At 47.8% G+C, this 16,291-nt stretch overlaps 1 protein-coding gene across 4 annotated transcripts in view; it reads left to right on the top strand.

The window, feature by feature from the left end:
- Positions 1-16,291, top strand: part of MAPK4 (mitogen-activated protein kinase 4) — a 131,347-nt gene that overhangs the window by 34,183 nt on the left and 80,873 nt on the right. Inside the window, exon 2 of one of the 4 annotated variants that reach the window (XM_036010204.1) lies at positions 4,643-4,645. The exons of the other annotated variants lie outside the window; for them this stretch is intronic. The gene's annotated coding sequence lies outside the window, so the exon portion shown is untranslated. The remainder of the gene's footprint in view (positions 1-4,642; positions 4,646-16,291) is intronic. 4 annotated transcript variants of the gene reach the window in all.

The raw sequence follows: 16,291 nt of genomic DNA, 5'->3' as shown, positions 1-16,291 counted from the left end.
GAACTGGCGCTGGAGCCCACGTCTTCTGATTCTGAACCCTGAGTTCTAAAGCTCCGTGTACCGTCTGGGGCTTAGGTCTTTGGATTGCGTTTTTCTTTTATCCCTTGTCCCCTTTGATTGCTGCTCCTGGCCGCGGGTGCTGTTTTGACATGACCCCCAGTGGCCCTGTCGGCAGGGCGAGAATGAAGAGTGTTGCTTCCAGAAAAGGGCTGGTCTGAGCCAGGGAGGAGGTCAATGGGAACAGCCAGAGGGATGGATTGGGTTGGCAGTTGGGACACACGCAGGAAGATGGCCAGTTGGGAGGGAGGCGGATCTCAGAAGTTACTCTCTGTCGTGGTTTTGTGTATTTTCATTAGTTGTCCCCTAGGCATGTTGTCATCTTCCCATTCTCAGTCACATTCTCTGGAGGGAGGGAATCATTGACCTTCTGGAACCGTCGAGAAATTGCGTTACTCCCCCTCCTGGCCTGGCAAAGCACTGAATAAGCTATGCCTGTCATCTTTGATGGCTTTGCAGATAATCAACTGTTCCTGTGTTGCAATGGCCTGACTCTATTTGACCCCCTAATAAGAAGCCACATAATGCGTTCTTGTGACTTCTGAAGAACTACCCCTGCAGATACTATCCATTGCATCATTCCATAGTCCCACTTAATTCAATTTCTTCATTTAGTGTCATGGAAACTTTCTCTTTCATCAGAATGATGCCTCTCCCTAATCAAAAATGAGAATTACAGCCCCGGCCAGTGTGACACAGTTGGTTGGAGCATTGTCCTGTAAACTGAAAGGTCACAGGTTTGATTCTGGTCAAGGCATATACCGAGGTTGTAGGTTTGGTCCCCAGTCTGGTTGCTTATGAGAAGGCAACCGATCAGTGATCCTTTCTCACATCGATGTTTCTTTCTCTCTCTCCTTACCCTCCTCTCTCTAAAATCAATAAACATGTCCTCAGGTGAGAATTAAATAAATGAGCAAGTAAGTAAATAAGAATTACATAAGCAATTTTGTTTCCCTTTTTACCGATGCTTCCCAGTTTGAGTTCAGGGACAGGAGAGAAGTCCACACTGCGTGGAGTAGGAGGCTTTCCACACGAGTGGTTTCTCGTGTGGAGACCTGGAGACCCAGTTTCTCCAACGGCTTGTGTGCTTGTGAGAAGCTGTGATTCTGCCATCTCTGGTACCTGGCATCTCCGATATTGTGCTCTTCCTCAGCATCGTCTTCCCACAGTGAGCCTAGTAATGTGCAAGTCCCTACATTTTGAAAATGAATGTGGAGATGAGAGAACACCCAGCAGAGTTCCTTGTCTGTGGCTGCAGAAAGTTTGCAACAGAGAATCTCCCCTGGGAGCAGCCCTCGGTGCATCCGCACACACCTCCGCCAGGCGAGTGAACAGAGCTGACCTTTTGCTGGCAGCTGTCACTGAGCTCCTTATGCAGGCCTGGACCAGGTGTAACCTTGCTGATGTTACCCTAGAGACAGCCGCACATCTCTCTGACAGCTGGGACTCTGTTCCCTGCCCTCCAGGAAGACTTCAGGACACCTCTTAGTAAAGCGGCTCTTAAACTTCAAGGTCTGCAGAGAAGGGGAAAGTGGACAGAGGAAATGCTAGCATTCCTCAGCGACAAGCCGGGGGGAGGGCTCTTATGCTGGACCCTTCGAGATGATCACAGGGTTGACCTCACTTTCCCCTGATGAGAATACTGACTCCTTGTGCAGGAGCGGGGCTGGGCTCTTTACACAGAGCCTCTGCACAGCCCCCTCAACCTCTCTTTCTTAAATCTTCACCCAAGTACTCGTATGTTTATGGAGAGAGAGAGGGAAAGAGAGAGAGGGAAGTGTTGGTGTGGGAAACATCAATTGGTTGCCTCCTCTGTGTGCCCCCAGTGGGAATTGAACCCACAGCCTAGGTATGTGCCCTGACCAGGGATCCTGCAGCCTTTTTGGTGCACAGGACAATGCTCCAACCAACTGAGCCACCTGGCCAGGCTCATCCTCTCTTTTTAATTTAGATTTTTAAAGATTGAAGCATGTTACCTGAAGTAAAGCTCATGAATCTTAAATGTACAGCTTGGTGAATTTTTTACATATGTATACACTACGTGACCAGATAAACTAGATGTGATAGACTATCACATTTTAAATTTAAATAATTTAAATAAGGCTAAAATGTTATTCAATTTCTTGAACATTTAATTGAAAGTCTTATTAAACATTGTTATAAAAATAAAACTTTTTGTAGTTGTAGCTTTTAAAGTCCAATCTAATTGTCAATGTAAAGAATCGGGATCACAATTCACATATATTACTTCTAGACCTGCATAAATGTGTATAAATAAGCCTTCTATGAATTGTTTAATATTGCAAAGTATTTCTCCACTTCCATATGCAGCTCTTGTAAATACCACACTAATCCAGTGGTACTGCTGCAGCCGAGAGTTGGAAAATGAAGAGGAGGAAAATAATAATAATAATAATAATAACAACAACAATAATAAAAGGGTATCCCGCCCTTCTGGGAGATAACGCTTCTTCATTATGCAGAAATCTGTCACGCTGATGCTATCTGGGAAGAAGGATTTGATGAATTAATACGCAAGCACCGGCACTGCTCCCCTTCTCCCTGGCTCCCTTCTCCCTGAAGCTGCGTCTGTCTCTGATCCCGCCAATGGCAAAGTCCCCCATCTTTCACAGCATTTGGACACAGTGACCTTCTGCTTTGAGGACTAAGGCAAGAGCTGAGGAAGGTTTCCCTGGGGCTTAACTGATGCTAGGTACTGTTCGAGGTACTGTAGCACTGCGTTGGTGCCCAGCCCCGGGTCTTGAGTGACTGGAAGACCCAACTATCCTTTAATAATTGTGTGTGTGTGACAATCCAGGGCTTTCTGAAGTGGGGCTCCATGCATGTGTCCTTCTTGCCTGAGTCAAAGGGGTGGTTGCTGCCCCAAATGTTAATGGCTTAAACAGTATAGAAGCTTATTTCTTTCTCATGTGACCTTGCAAGCCTGAGTAGTCCATGAAGTCATGCCAGCTCCTCAGGCAGCGGCCCAGGCTCCCTCTGTCGTGTGGCTCCCCTGCCCTGAGATGTTGCTCTCATCTGAATGGTTCGGGATGGTGCCCCCCATATTTGCACATCAGCCAGAAGGAAGGGGAAAGGTTGCAAGGCAGGGAATGCCCCTCTTCTGAGGGGTCTGACCGTGAGGTTGCACACATCGATTCTGCACACATCCCACTGTCCGCGGATGGCTGAGAAATGTGCTCTTCCCCTGGGTGTCTTCGTGGCCAACTAAAAATGATGTTCCTATGGGAGAAAGGGATAACCTCACTTGCGTGAGAACCAGTGATCTCGGCCACAGGTGTATATTTTTTACATGAGTTTGGAAGGAGGGATGACAGCTTAGATTCATGGATATAGATTCAAGGATACGAGGTTGCCCACATGTAGTTGCAATTCATCAGAACGACAGACATGTAGGAAAAAGCTTTGAATGGTTTTAAGCACATTGCAGGCCAGATGCTACATGAAATATTTAGCTGAGGTTCCTAACTCTTTTGAGACACCTGGCAGAGGTGGTTGGGGAACTGACCTGGGTTCAGATCCACAACCAGCCACAACCTAGTAAAGTGAGCCTGAGTCAGTGACATTATTCTCCTGGCCTCAGTTCACTTTTAGTAAAACGAGGGCTTTGGGCTACTAGACTGCTGGTTTACGAAGAGGGTCCCAAGGCTCCTTAGGGTTCCTTACGGTCATTTCAGGGGGTAAGCATTGGCTCTGAACTCTTCTTGCCTATGTACTAGTCACGCCATCTCTATTTTTATTGGTTGTGGGGCGTGGGGGAGGAAGAGGACTGTTACAGCTAAACAGAAAGTCTGAAAATGCCTGGACACTGTGGTGCCGTGTGGAGGTCGCAGCGCATGGAGTCAGATTGCCTGGCTTTGAACCTCAGCTCTGTCGCTTACACTCTGTGATGACTTGGGCTAAGGCACTGAGCCTTCCTGAGCCTAACCTCTAGAATATTGTTTCCCCTTTTAGAATATTGCTATTATTATTTACCTCTTGGGGTTGTCTTCAAGCCGAGATAGTATAGTTGGGAGGGCTTGTATTGGCAAGTCTAGCGTAAAAGCCAAGTTTAATTAGTGGGGATGATTGCTGTCATTGTCCCCACCCTCAGCCTCAACTCCCAGGCCTCAGCCCCGAGGCTCCGTGCGTCTGTGCATTGCGCCAGCTAAAGAGCTCTTTCGTCAAGTGAATGTGTATCAGTGGGTTTTTCTCTTTGCTCCTGGATTTTTGCAGGTTCTCTCAAGATGACGCACGTTAGAGTTAGCCCGTTCTGGGTAAAGCGATTTAAACATAACTAATATGTAGTTCCTGTAATTTCAGAGGCAACATCGAAAGAACTCATTTCTCACAGAGAAAACAGCTTCAGTCTTTTAAGTCAAGGAGAACATGATTCCATTTTTGATGCTGTACATGGCAGGAAATAAAATACAGAGTTGAAAGCCCTTTAAACAGTTAAGGAGAGGGATAAGCCCATGGAAAACCCCATGATATTACTTTTTGTCAAACTTGACTTTCCAGGGATTAAACCGCCTTTGATTTTAGACTCCTACTTATTCCAGTTTGTTAAACCCTTGACAAACTCCAGGCGGTTTCTCTCAGTGGTTCCGAGTGAGGGGGTCTTATTATTACAAAGCCCAGTGCAGAGCCAGTGAAGTTGTCTTGCCGAACCATATGGTCCTGGCGCTGAGAAGGCTTGGGGATCATTGACTGCGGTGTCCTTCTGGGTCCGCGTGTAGTTAGCCCAAGAATCAAATGGAAGAAATGGGACAGGACTTCTGATCCACTCACTCATCTTAGGATTTAAGATCCTCTCTAGAACAGTCCTGTTATCTTTACTCCAACGGGTAGCCATAGACTTTTAACCACCCCTCACTCGTCTTGTTTTCCAGCTCGGTAACTGCTCTTGTTTGTAGAATCCTCACATCTTCACACTGAAGTGACGCTCAGACTTCATCCAGGGCCAGACTTCCTCATGTCATCCTTGACCCGTTGTTGCTATTCCTTCTCCAACACAGGGAGCTCCCTGCTTTGTTAGGAGTTGGTCCTTCCTTTGGAGGAGAGTGCCAACATACATGATAAGTTTCCTCTTGTGCCCTGAAGCTAGCTTTTCTGACATAATTTGTATATATATATATCCCTTTTTTACCCTTCAGATCAACCCCGTGTCAATTTGATCCCTCTTCCACAGCAACCTTTCAAATATTTGAGGCCAGCTCACCTCCAACTCCAGTCTTAACATTCTCAGTTCTCTCATCATCCTCCATGTACCACGGGGCCTCTGACCTGCTGGGCCATCTCTCTGCAAAAGAAAGAATTATTCGAAGGATCTAATGTGAAGACTCCAGTTTCTGAGAACCTGGGAGAACAGGATCCAGCCAGAGAGTCCTAGCCAGAGGTGTGTGAGATCCTGTATCATATACTAATCAGGCTGCAGTTTACGATGTCTGCCACCCCTTCATCAGAAGAATGAAATGACCAGCTGTGATTCGTTTTTCCCTGAGTCACTCTGATATTTACCCAGCACATGAACCGCCTCATCAAAATTCAGGAGTTTACATGAAAATGGACCTAGAATCCCTGTCTCATCCAATAAGACAAGCAAAATCTCAGTTGTCACTGAAGAATGTCCCATCTTCTCGGTGTGTTCAGTAATCCTTCCTTCTTCCCCCAGGCAGTGACATACTCAGACTCAAGGAAACCTCCTTTAGGTATTGCTTTTAACTACTTCATCCTTTGAGCAAAGCTGAGAACTGTAAGCCAGATTGATGTGTCTCTCCCTGTCCCCTCTGCACTCCTTTCTGCCTGCCTTGTTGGTGACAGAGTGGCCGGGCCAACCACGGGGAGCTTGGAGTGAGCAGGGACCCCAGACTGTGCTGCAGAGTCACCGCCCCCAAACAGAACCCGGGTATTGACTCTCCCAAGGAAATGCAGGCTGGGCAGCGTCTTTATTTGGGTTGGCAACCGGAGTCATGCCCTTCACTTTTGCTGAGCCTGATCACTTGCTGAATATTTATTTGTCCCAAAGATTATTTAGTTATCCTCAGGAATCCAGGCTCTCTGGCCAACTTTTTCCCTTTGGCAGGGGTTCCCAGTGGGGAATGTGATGACCCCTTCTCCTTTCAGAAGGGGCCTTAACCATCATGCAGTTGGAAGTATTATAGTAGAAAAGCCAAATGGGACCTGGGGGACACGTGACTTGCTAAAAGATAGCCACACAGCTAAGACTAGCACTTGCATCTTCTGGTTCCAAATCTGGGGTTCTTTCTAGAATTTCTCATACTTTTGGGATCATATCATTACTTGAAGAACTGATTAATAAAATGTGGATTTATAGGTCTTCTCTTTTGAGTCTGAGGTGAAACCTGCCTATTGAACTTGCACTTCCCTGTGGCCCAGGGTCTGACATTCCTGTGTTTACTGGATCACTCTGGGTAATTGATATTTCCTGTCTGCCTACAATCACCGAGAGAAGGAAGTGAGGCTACACAGTTAAATATGCAGATCATTGAATATGCTTATTTAAAGAATTACAGCACAAAGAATATTATAATAATACAAAGAAAGGAAAATATTTTGTCGATGTCCAGCCCCCATCAAGCAGTTGTTTACCTTCTCTTCTGTCTTTGGAGAGGTTACCCACCTGTTTGTGTAACTATAAGCCTGATAATTACTTGGCCTTAGTTTTATTTCTTTGGAGCCAAGTAGCCTCTTTTATCATTTGATTTGCTAGGAAAAAGGGCCCTCAAAAACTATGAAAGAGGAAAAATAGTACTTAGTAGCATTTCATCAAGTATTTCATAATAATGGTTACATCACTGGGCCTTATACTCGGGGTTTTATACACATTCACCTATTGAATCACATCAGCCTTATGAAGAAGGTCCAATTATCCTCACTTTCTCGATGAGAAAACCGAGACCTGGAAAGGCTAAGGAGCTCGAACCGAGTTCCCTGGTTCATAAGCAGTAAAGCTGGGATTCAAATCCTCTAACTTTGAAGTGTATGTTCTTCCTCATCACACTGCCTTCCAGACATGGGAACAAAAAAACCCAGAAGATGTCTGTCTTTTAGGTCCTCACCCCCATGAAGAAAGGGATGTAAACAGGACCTGTCTGAAGGACAAAAATAACATGTCCTTAAGTTCTAACATGTGTGTCGAAAAGAGATGGTGCTGTGGGGAGTGAGAGCAGGGAAACATCTATGTGAGCTGGAAACCTTTACCGCAGGGGAGGAAAATGGGACTGTATCCTAATGGCGGAGGCAGCTGGTGTAGGCTTGGGGGCAAGGGAGTAGCTCAGTGAAACGAGAAGTCACAGAGAGCCCAGATCGGCCGTGAAGCCATCGATTTTGGCTGACTCTCCACTACGAATTGAGATTTGACGCTCCTTGCTCTCCAGAGCTGTTAATTAGCACAGAGAGGACCACAGACAGTAGGAAAAGGGAATGATGAGCTGGAAAATTGAGCTGTTAATAAGGCAGCATAGAGGTGCTATCAAGAACAAAATTTTCCCCAGAAAGGAAATCTCCATCGTCTCCAGTGAGTTAGTTATTATAAAAGTTTTGCTTATGATTTCCCTGGAGTTTCTTCAATCTCTTCCTTTTCCAAGTTTTCGTGATACTTGGTACCATTCATTTGGCACTTACTGTGCACACGTGCCAGTGTTTCGTGTGCTACTCATCACCGTTAGTGATGGCAACTGACATTTAAGATCTTGTGCTCTGCGCTGGGCTAGGCATGAGAGATACTTCAGCCTCTGCTGCTGGTCTTTACAGCCTATTTGGGGAGACAAGCCTCATGCATAACACTAATTAACAGCTCTTCTAGTTCACTGTGATCTCAATGGACTTTCCTATAAGGGGAGGCCACAAATGAAGAAGACGGATCAAAAGTGAGCCAAAGAGTAGGAGGATGGAGAGGCCATGAGTCCTGGGTGTAGCTCGGGGTGTGAGGGACTTGTCTTCTGGAGAAGATGGGCCCTGAAAGCACGCTTTGCCAGAAGGACTGGAGTTATGCAAGATGGGGTAGCGCAGGCGCTTCAAGTGGGTCCCTCCCTGCCTACACTGTAGCCCGTGGGAGGGGCCCAGGGTCCAACTGCAGGATCCAACCCCGTCTGCCCTGAGGTCCTGCCCCACGCATCACACAGCAGAGGCAGTGGCCAGTGGGGTTCCCTGGGAGGCAGGCTCTGTGACAAGGTCAGTGTAAAGAGCATTCCTTAGAGAGGCCTCTCGGGAAAGGAGAAAGAGGGAAGCAGGACTGAGGATACATCTGGGCTGTGAGGCTGTCCCAGCAATAGCCTTGGCTGACCCTTTGGGGACTTGGGCAGCTGAAATGGTCCTTCAGAGTTTCCCCAACTTGCCTTTGTGCCCTCAGGTCACTTTGTCTTTGGATATGACCCCTATTCCACCGAGGCAGTTCTTAGTGAGGGTGGCGCCCCTGGGTCCATGGCAGTAAGTCCTTCATTCCTGAAGGGGGACTTGGGCAGCGCGGAAAAGGCTGACATGTTACTGAGAACAGCTCACTCTCGGATGGCACTGGGCTCCTGACTTGTGGCTGTGACATAGGCAGGGTAGGTTTGGAATGGCAGAATTTGTTTAAAGAACAATAATTTTCCAGACCAAGAAAGACCATTTTGTGAATGGTTGAGCTAGTCCCCACCACAAATTGTCAAGTAGATGGGTTTGGGCTTTCCAATAGGTGTGTCATTCATAAGGAGCGTGAAGGTCAGCGTCATCCCCAAGCCAATTAACGATCACTGGGGAGGAATCAGCGACCTGTACGGTCAGATAAACACTATCATTTCGGATACTGTTCCCTGGAGATTTCTGTCAGGGACAAAACCTTTGGAGTAAGATAAATATCTCCAGTGTACACAACTCTTAGTTCATTTGGGAGACAGCTAAGGAAACAAAATAATTTATAGCATGCCTCCTTCCCAGGAGCCAAAATAGCTCTGTGGGCACCATTTCCCAGCCTTTGAGAGAGCTGTAGGAGTTACGAAGGGGCATTTATTCTATTTATTTGGTCAGAGATGGGGAAAATCTCCATGGAGTAAGGTTGGTACCCAGAAGTCTCAGGTCAGGAAGAGGCTAATCCCTGGACCAGCAGCTCTCAGTGACTAAAGTACAAATGTCCTTGGAGTGGGGGGGGGAGGACAAGGGGGGATAGACCTCAAAAGGATTATGGACATTGTGCTGCAGGGTAGAGTTTTAACAAACTCACTTAGACTCCTCCTAAATCTGCCTGTGCCCGGGACTCTCCCGCCTGTGTATGCGGGGCCGTAAATACCGAGTCAGTTAAGCTAAAGAAGCAAAATCTTCCTTTAATTTTTCCTGTCCTCGTTCCTTACAGCTGATCTGTCAGCAAATCTTATTAGTTCCACTTCTGGAAGGCATTTCACATCTCTCTCCACCCCTCCACCTTGACCCCGACATCCAAGTTCAAGCCACCATCTAGCCCGCCTGGATCACCGTGGAAGTGTTCCTGCTAATCTCCCTGTTTTCACTCTTGCTCCCCCCATCCCCACACCAATACATTCTTCACATGTCAGGGGTCCGCCAGAGGGAACTTGTGGACACGCTGATTGGATCACATCACTCCCCTACTGGGAACGCTTCATGGCTCCCCAGTGCACTGGAATCAAGTTCCAACTCCTCCCTGCTCCATGTCAGCCTCTGTGTGATGGGCCTGTTCAACCTCCTTCCTCACTGCTCTTCTTGCTTCAGCCTCACTAGTCTCTTTCTCGAATATACCGAGCTCTTTCCTGCCCCAGGACCTTTGCACTCGCTGTTTGCTCTGCCTGGATCGCTCTTCCTCCCGCAGTTTACACAGATGGCTCCTTCTTCTCTTTCAGGTCCAAGCCCAAATGACATCTTTCCAGAGAGGGCTTCTGGCTGAGATGATCCTCTGCCCTGAGAGGTGCTGCGGTCACATCATTTCTCTCTGTTTATCTCCTTCATGGCCCTTATCAAAATCTGATTTTATTTTGTTTATCTCTGTTTTCTTAAGTATTATTTCTCTTCTCTCCCTGTTCCACCACAGCGGAGACCTGTCTGGGCACCGGTTACTGTTCTGTCACAGAGCTAACACAATGATGGGGATGTAGTAGGTGTGTAGCCAGCACATGGTGGAAGAATGAATGATTATAATGTGTATACGGGCTTTTACAGGCCTATTGTACAAGTGAAAGCAGAATACAAGAGCACCAGCCAAGTCACCATTTCTTAATGACAATCCTAAAGATTGGTACATTTTTTTAATTTGCAAATATTTTATTGAAGGTTCTAGAAGAATACACTCTTTAAAGGAAGTCAAATTGTAAGTAAATTGTAACGACGCCGTGGAGCTAGTAAATGGTGTGGCAGTCTTCTCATTCACAGGCTTTTTTATAGAATATTGCTTGTAAAACAGTGTGCACTGCACGGTCCTGTTTCTCCTCCCGTGAGGTGTTTTTATACGCATTCAGCAAAAGCTGGAAGGGTGTTACCAAAGTGTTATCGAGGATTATTTGGGATGTTAGGGTTATTCTTTCTGGTTTGTTTTTCTCATCTTTATCATCCAGTTTTGATACAGTAGATTTGTACGTTTTTTAAAAGCAGCAATTGTTTTTCTTTTCTTTTGTCTAAATCTAACTTTTTATATCTTGGTTTAGTTGCTTTTTCAAAATAAGCTCTGAGCTAGGAGTTTGGTGGAGGTGGCAGTGGTGGCGGCATTGGTGGTGATACTGTTTTAAGACAAATCTCTTCCAAGATATGCAGGTGTCCTTCCTGGAGGCCTTACCGGGGGGCGCCCTCCTGGGAAGTTTTGGCTGCCTGGGGGTCTTCGGAGAACTTGATGTGTTCAGAAAATGACACCGAGCACCCCCTGGCCCGCTTAAAGAGTGCTGAGTCAGCTCTAAGCCTTGTCAAAGTGCTGCGCCGAGCCAGACAGCCGCGTCTCCCTCGGTCTGTGGCACTGGATTCTATTAGAATCCACTCTCTGGGGTGCCTGGACGATGGGAAATATCTGGAACTGAGGCTCACACTCTAGTTGATTCACACTTGTTCCAGTGCACCCGCGTGAGAAGCTGAAGTAGGCCTCCCTGAAAACTCGACCCGCTTTGTGCTTCCCTGGGCTGAGTTTGGGGCACGGGGAAGATGCTGGCGAGGGAGCATGGTCTGCATCAGGGGCGGCTGGCCTCCGGGACCTCAGCACACCGAACCTCGGGTGACCAGAATCCCAGATGCTAGGGGAGAGCAAAGATGCTGGGTGTGAAATGTGGCTAGTTTTTTCCTCCTCCTTTGCTTCGCCCTTGCCTCCAATTTTCCGCCTTTCCTGGGCCCCCAGCATTGTTCTTGGAGAGCCCCTATCTAGCCTCCTTCCCCCGAGACCATCAGGAGTCCAGAGCCAACATTCTGCGAACACATGTGCAATAGAGACAGCAGGAGAGGCCAAGGAGTAGAAGGGGGGTCTCCTCCTTCGTAGAGCCCCCCCCTGAATTAGAGCAGGGTGGTGGGCTGTTGAGGGCAAGACGAGTATAAGGCAGGGACACCGGGGTGGGCACGGAGCCGCATCCAGGACTACTGAGGGCTGAAGTTTATAGCATATTGGAAGCCCTCTTAAAAAGAAGAAATACAGAACTGCTAGGGCCCCTCCAAGGATTCTGGAAGAAGCTCTTGCAAGTGAGGAGCTCTCAGCTGAAGCTTCATTAGTGTTTTGGTATAATTAGTCAGTGTTCTCAAGAGAAACAAAATAAATATAATATATATATATGTGTATGTGTGTGTGTGTGTGTTTAATACACACACATATATAATTTGTTTTAAAGAATTGACTCACAGAATTATAGAAGCTGGCAACTTCAAATCTGCAGGGAGGGTCTGGTAGGCTGGAACCCTGGGAAGAGCCAGTGTTGTAGTCGAAGTCCACAGGCTGTCTCCTGGCAGAATGTTCTCTTGCTCAGAGGTCAGCCTGTTCTATTGAGGTCTTCAACTGATCGGATGAGGCCCACCCACAGTATGGAGGGCAATCTGCCGTGCTTAAAGTCTACTGATTTAAAATCTCACCCCAAAACACCCTCACTGAAATATCCAGAATCATGTTTGACCAAATATCTAGGGATCATGCCTGAGCCAAGCTTATACAAAATTAACCATCACGCCTGGTAAATCCTCCTTTGAATATGAGGTTAGTGAGTGGACCAAGTAGTCAAAAAGTCTTCTTGTGCCAGGTGGACTTGAACCAGTGTTGGTGGATGGATTGGGCCTCATGGTGCCCACCGTTCTTGCATGTTAAGTCACAAGAGAGACTACAGAGCCTGTGTCCCAGTGCCCTCCACCAGGTGCCTCACTAGAAGCTGGCAGGATTCTGGGATGGCTGATGGGTCAGTAGTCTTCATGCCAATGGCCATCAAGACCATTACTTTTGGCCTGCTCGTCCCCATACTGTCTCACCACAGGAACCTGTTTTCCTTTTCCTTGTCCTCTTTCCCCTCCCTTGTCTCCTCCTCTCACTTTCCCTGTCTTTGCCCTCCCCCATCGGTTCAAACATCAGGCAGGACAAGGTCTGCCTGTCTCGCTGGAGGTCCCAAGAGGCTCCAGAAAAATGCACTTCATTCCAAATTCGCAGACTGAACCCCAGCCGCGGTCCATGGTGCTGCTCACGCACCAGGCCTCAGCGATGTTCAGAAGGAGGCTTTGTCCTGTCCTTTCCTGTCTTCCCTGACCCTGTGCCCTGGCGGCTCTTTGCTAATGTCACTCGGCGCGTGATCATGTCATTCATCATGCAGGTGTGATTTATGCTTTGAAGGAGCTTCTCCGCACTCCGTGCACAGGGAAACCAGCCTCCCGGCTATTCCCAGGCTCCCATCGATCTGCCAGACAAATGGGTGTTTTCATTAGCCCTGTAACTAAGGGAGGGAGGCAGACCATTACTATCCCAGCTCAGCACTTAAACGTTTTCTGCCTTGGCCTTGGCCAAATGGCCTCCATTTCAGTTCCTGTTCTGTTTCCTTGGCTGGATCCCACCCGGACCTCCCTTTGAGGGGAGATTCTGAAAGCAACAAGCTGACAAAAATCATCTGAGGGAGATACAATGGAGAGCAATGACCTAGTAGGACCATCGACACTCCCTTCCAGAACATTCCCTACTGCTTCCTACTGCTAGCTTCAGAGTCAGCCTGGGCCCGAGGAAAGGGAAGGCCTCAGCTATGTTTTCTACTGCATGTCATAACCCGGCCTTGAGATCCTTCTGATTTGAAAATGGAGCCAAAACACCATACTACGGGGGTGCATTCACACCAAATTCGTCTGCTTGCCATGGTCCCTTGAATCAAATTCGTATGCTTGCCATGGTCCCTTGCCTGTATTTAGCACTTAGAGCACTTATCACTCTTTGTCATATAACCTGACGAGGAGGACAGACCCTGTCACCCTCCCCGTTCTAGAGAGGTGAGGTGAGGCCCCCGAGTGCCAGGACTTGAACCCGGTCCTTGCCAGTTTGGGAGGGTGGGGGCTCACTTGGCCGTGAGTTTGGATGGTGTTTACAGGCCACACCAGAGACCTGGCCGCATCGGGTGCTCTTCTGATCATCTGAGGCTTCGTGGAAGAATCTTCGCTGGGTCAGTGAACCAAGTCTGGGGACAGCAGCCTTCCCCCCGAGGTGTCAGATTCGGAGTGCGAGCTACAGGGCCGTGAGTATGTGCGGTGTCAGCATTAGACACGGCAGAGGTGATCCAGGGTGTTCTCTCAGAGCAGAGCAAACAGACATTTAGTCACTGGGGAATAAGCTTCCACCCGGCCACCCCCATCCATCTGTCTCCTGTGGTGATTCTGAGTCTCACTCTGAGATAAGGTCCCCGGTGGTGGGGGCTGGGGAGGAGGGAGGGCTGGTCCCCACTGTAGCTCTCCCCAGATGCCAGGTTGCAGCTAGCTCAGCTAATTGGCAAGAAAAAGAGAGGCAAAAATAGTGAAAATCTGTGAATTAATAAAACAGCCTTGAAGCAACCGCCAAAATGTGTACAAATCATGAAATAATTAGAAGTGTGAAGAATTTGATCGGGTTGGCTGTTTCCAAATCCAGCATCTGATCCCTTTAGGAGGCCGAGGGCTGGCAGGCCCGTGGGGAGTGGAAATTCTTTCCATTGCATTGTGATTTTGCCTCCCTGGCGCCTGGGCTCCTGCAACCCTTCCAAGGTCCTGGCAGTTTCTGTGGAAGCTGCTGGAATCAAACCTGGACCTTCTGAAGGCCCATTAAGTGCATGCAACATGGAGCATCTTATATTTTAGAAGAAAACTTTATAAGAAAACTTCTAAAACTTATATTTTAGAAGAAAGTGGAGTGTTTTTTTTTTTTTTGATCTATGGCTTTATTTAATCTCACTATCACCACATATTTTTGTCAGCATTTTTTTCAAAGGAGGAAACCAAGGCCCAGAGAGTGAATTGATGTAAACCCAGTTCTAAAAGCTAATGAGTAGCAGAACTAGGGCAAGAACCAGGGTCTCCCTACACTCCCTCCAGCCTCTCTCCCACCCACGTTCTTCCTTTGGGCCCCGCCGTGTTTCTCAACGGTGCTAGATATTTGTACCTCACAGTTCTCGTGGTTAACAGCCACCTGCTGTTCTGTTTTCCGTGGAATTAAATGTAGATAAGCTGTTCAACCCATTTGTTTGATTAATAAGCTAAGGCTTACAGATAATTCTCTGCCGATTTGTATTTCATTTTATATTCAGATTAAACTAGGCAGGAGAAAAGGATCTGTTGTTTTTTTTTTTAAAACATCTTTCTGGAAACACTTTATGGAAAGAGATTTTAGGAGTAAGTCTGCTGCGGAAGGGTAGAACAACATGTGATTAGAGTTTCATGGTTTGGCTTTGTTCTTTCTGATCTGTGGGGGCTTTTCAGAGTAGGTCCTTGCCTTAAATAATTTAAGGGACAGCATCACTCAGGGCCGAAGGCAGCACGCTCAGCGCTAGACGTGCTGAGAGCGGAAACGGGAGCAGAGCCCTGAGCGAGTCACACAGGCGTTCGACGTGGGCTGTCAATTTCCCTACCAGCAGCGGAAGCTCCTGGGAGGATGCCGCTCACATGGCGTTGACACGGTTTACGGCGAGATGGAGCAAATAGCAGTCTGATTAAGTTACGCCCATTTGTTGGCTCCATAACCAGAACAGAAATGTACGTGTTAATTTGGGATGGAAAGTTTTCAGCAAAGCAGTGGCTGCTTGCACAGACTTGTCTCTGGTCCTCAGGTTTGGCCAACAGCAAAGCACTCTGTGGGAGAGGAGACTGGGGAGTCGGGAGCAGGGCTGGCTGCGGAACTTGAGAGGCCCAGTGCAAGATGAAGATGTGGGCCCCTTGTTTGAAAATAATGAGGAATTTCAGGATGGCCACCGCAGAGTGTTACCAAGTACAAGGTCCTTCTGAGCATGGCGGGGCACTGTGGGACTGCATAGTTCGTATGCCCTTGAAGTTGGCCCTGGTTGAAGCCGTTGTAGAAAGGAAGATATGAGCTTAGTTCTATGGGGTTCTTGTTGCACTGAATGCCAGTCGCCTGGACAGCAAGAGCTAAATGTCATTTGGCTTATATTTTGGAGTCACTTAGATGCCCAACTCTGTTCCAAGTGCAGGGATTCAGCAGTGAGCAAGCAGGAGCTGCCAGGTCCGTGGTTGTGGCTGAAGGCTCAGGCCTCAGACTGTCAGCTCCCAGAGAACTTTGAGAGCTCCACCTAACCTTGCCTGTTTCCTGTCTGTAAATAACGCCCACCTCTGTTGTGGGGACTAAGGCATTACAGGCATGTGCAAGTGTGGGAACATCAAGGGCTTCAGTGAATGCTAGTAAAGAAGCAAATAAATGGCCCTGGGGTACACCGGAGGGAGCCAGTGAGTGGGGTGGAGAATGGCCTTGGAGCATTTGTTCTGCCTGGATCCTGGCTCTGTTCCTTATGGATGGATACTGAGACTTGGGAGTCTTATACCACAAAGCCATTCCCTCTTCTTGCTCCCTATACACCAGCCTCTTATCACCATCCTGGGGATGCAGGATTGCCCTGGATGTAGGGACCTCACTGTGCATAGTGCCCTCTCCAGATCCACGCTTCAAGGTGCTGAAATTCTACTTTTCTCTGTTTGTGCACTTGCTAGGTTCTCAGCAATCTGCTGGGTGGAGCCCATACTCCCTTATCCACAGCCTTCCCCCTTCTTCCTACACCTTCCTTGCCAGCCAGGCCTCCTCCATCACTTCGTTACATGTAACCAG

This window comes from Phyllostomus discolor, chromosome 9 (genome assembly GCF_004126475.2).
Source record: "Phyllostomus discolor isolate MPI-MPIP mPhyDis1 chromosome 9, mPhyDis1.pri.v3, whole genome shotgun sequence".
In the NCBI taxonomy this organism is placed as follows: Eukaryota; Metazoa; Chordata; class Mammalia; order Chiroptera; family Phyllostomidae; genus Phyllostomus; species Phyllostomus discolor.
Note: the sequence above shows the minus strand (reverse complement) of the source record. Positions and strands in the feature narration are given on the sequence as shown.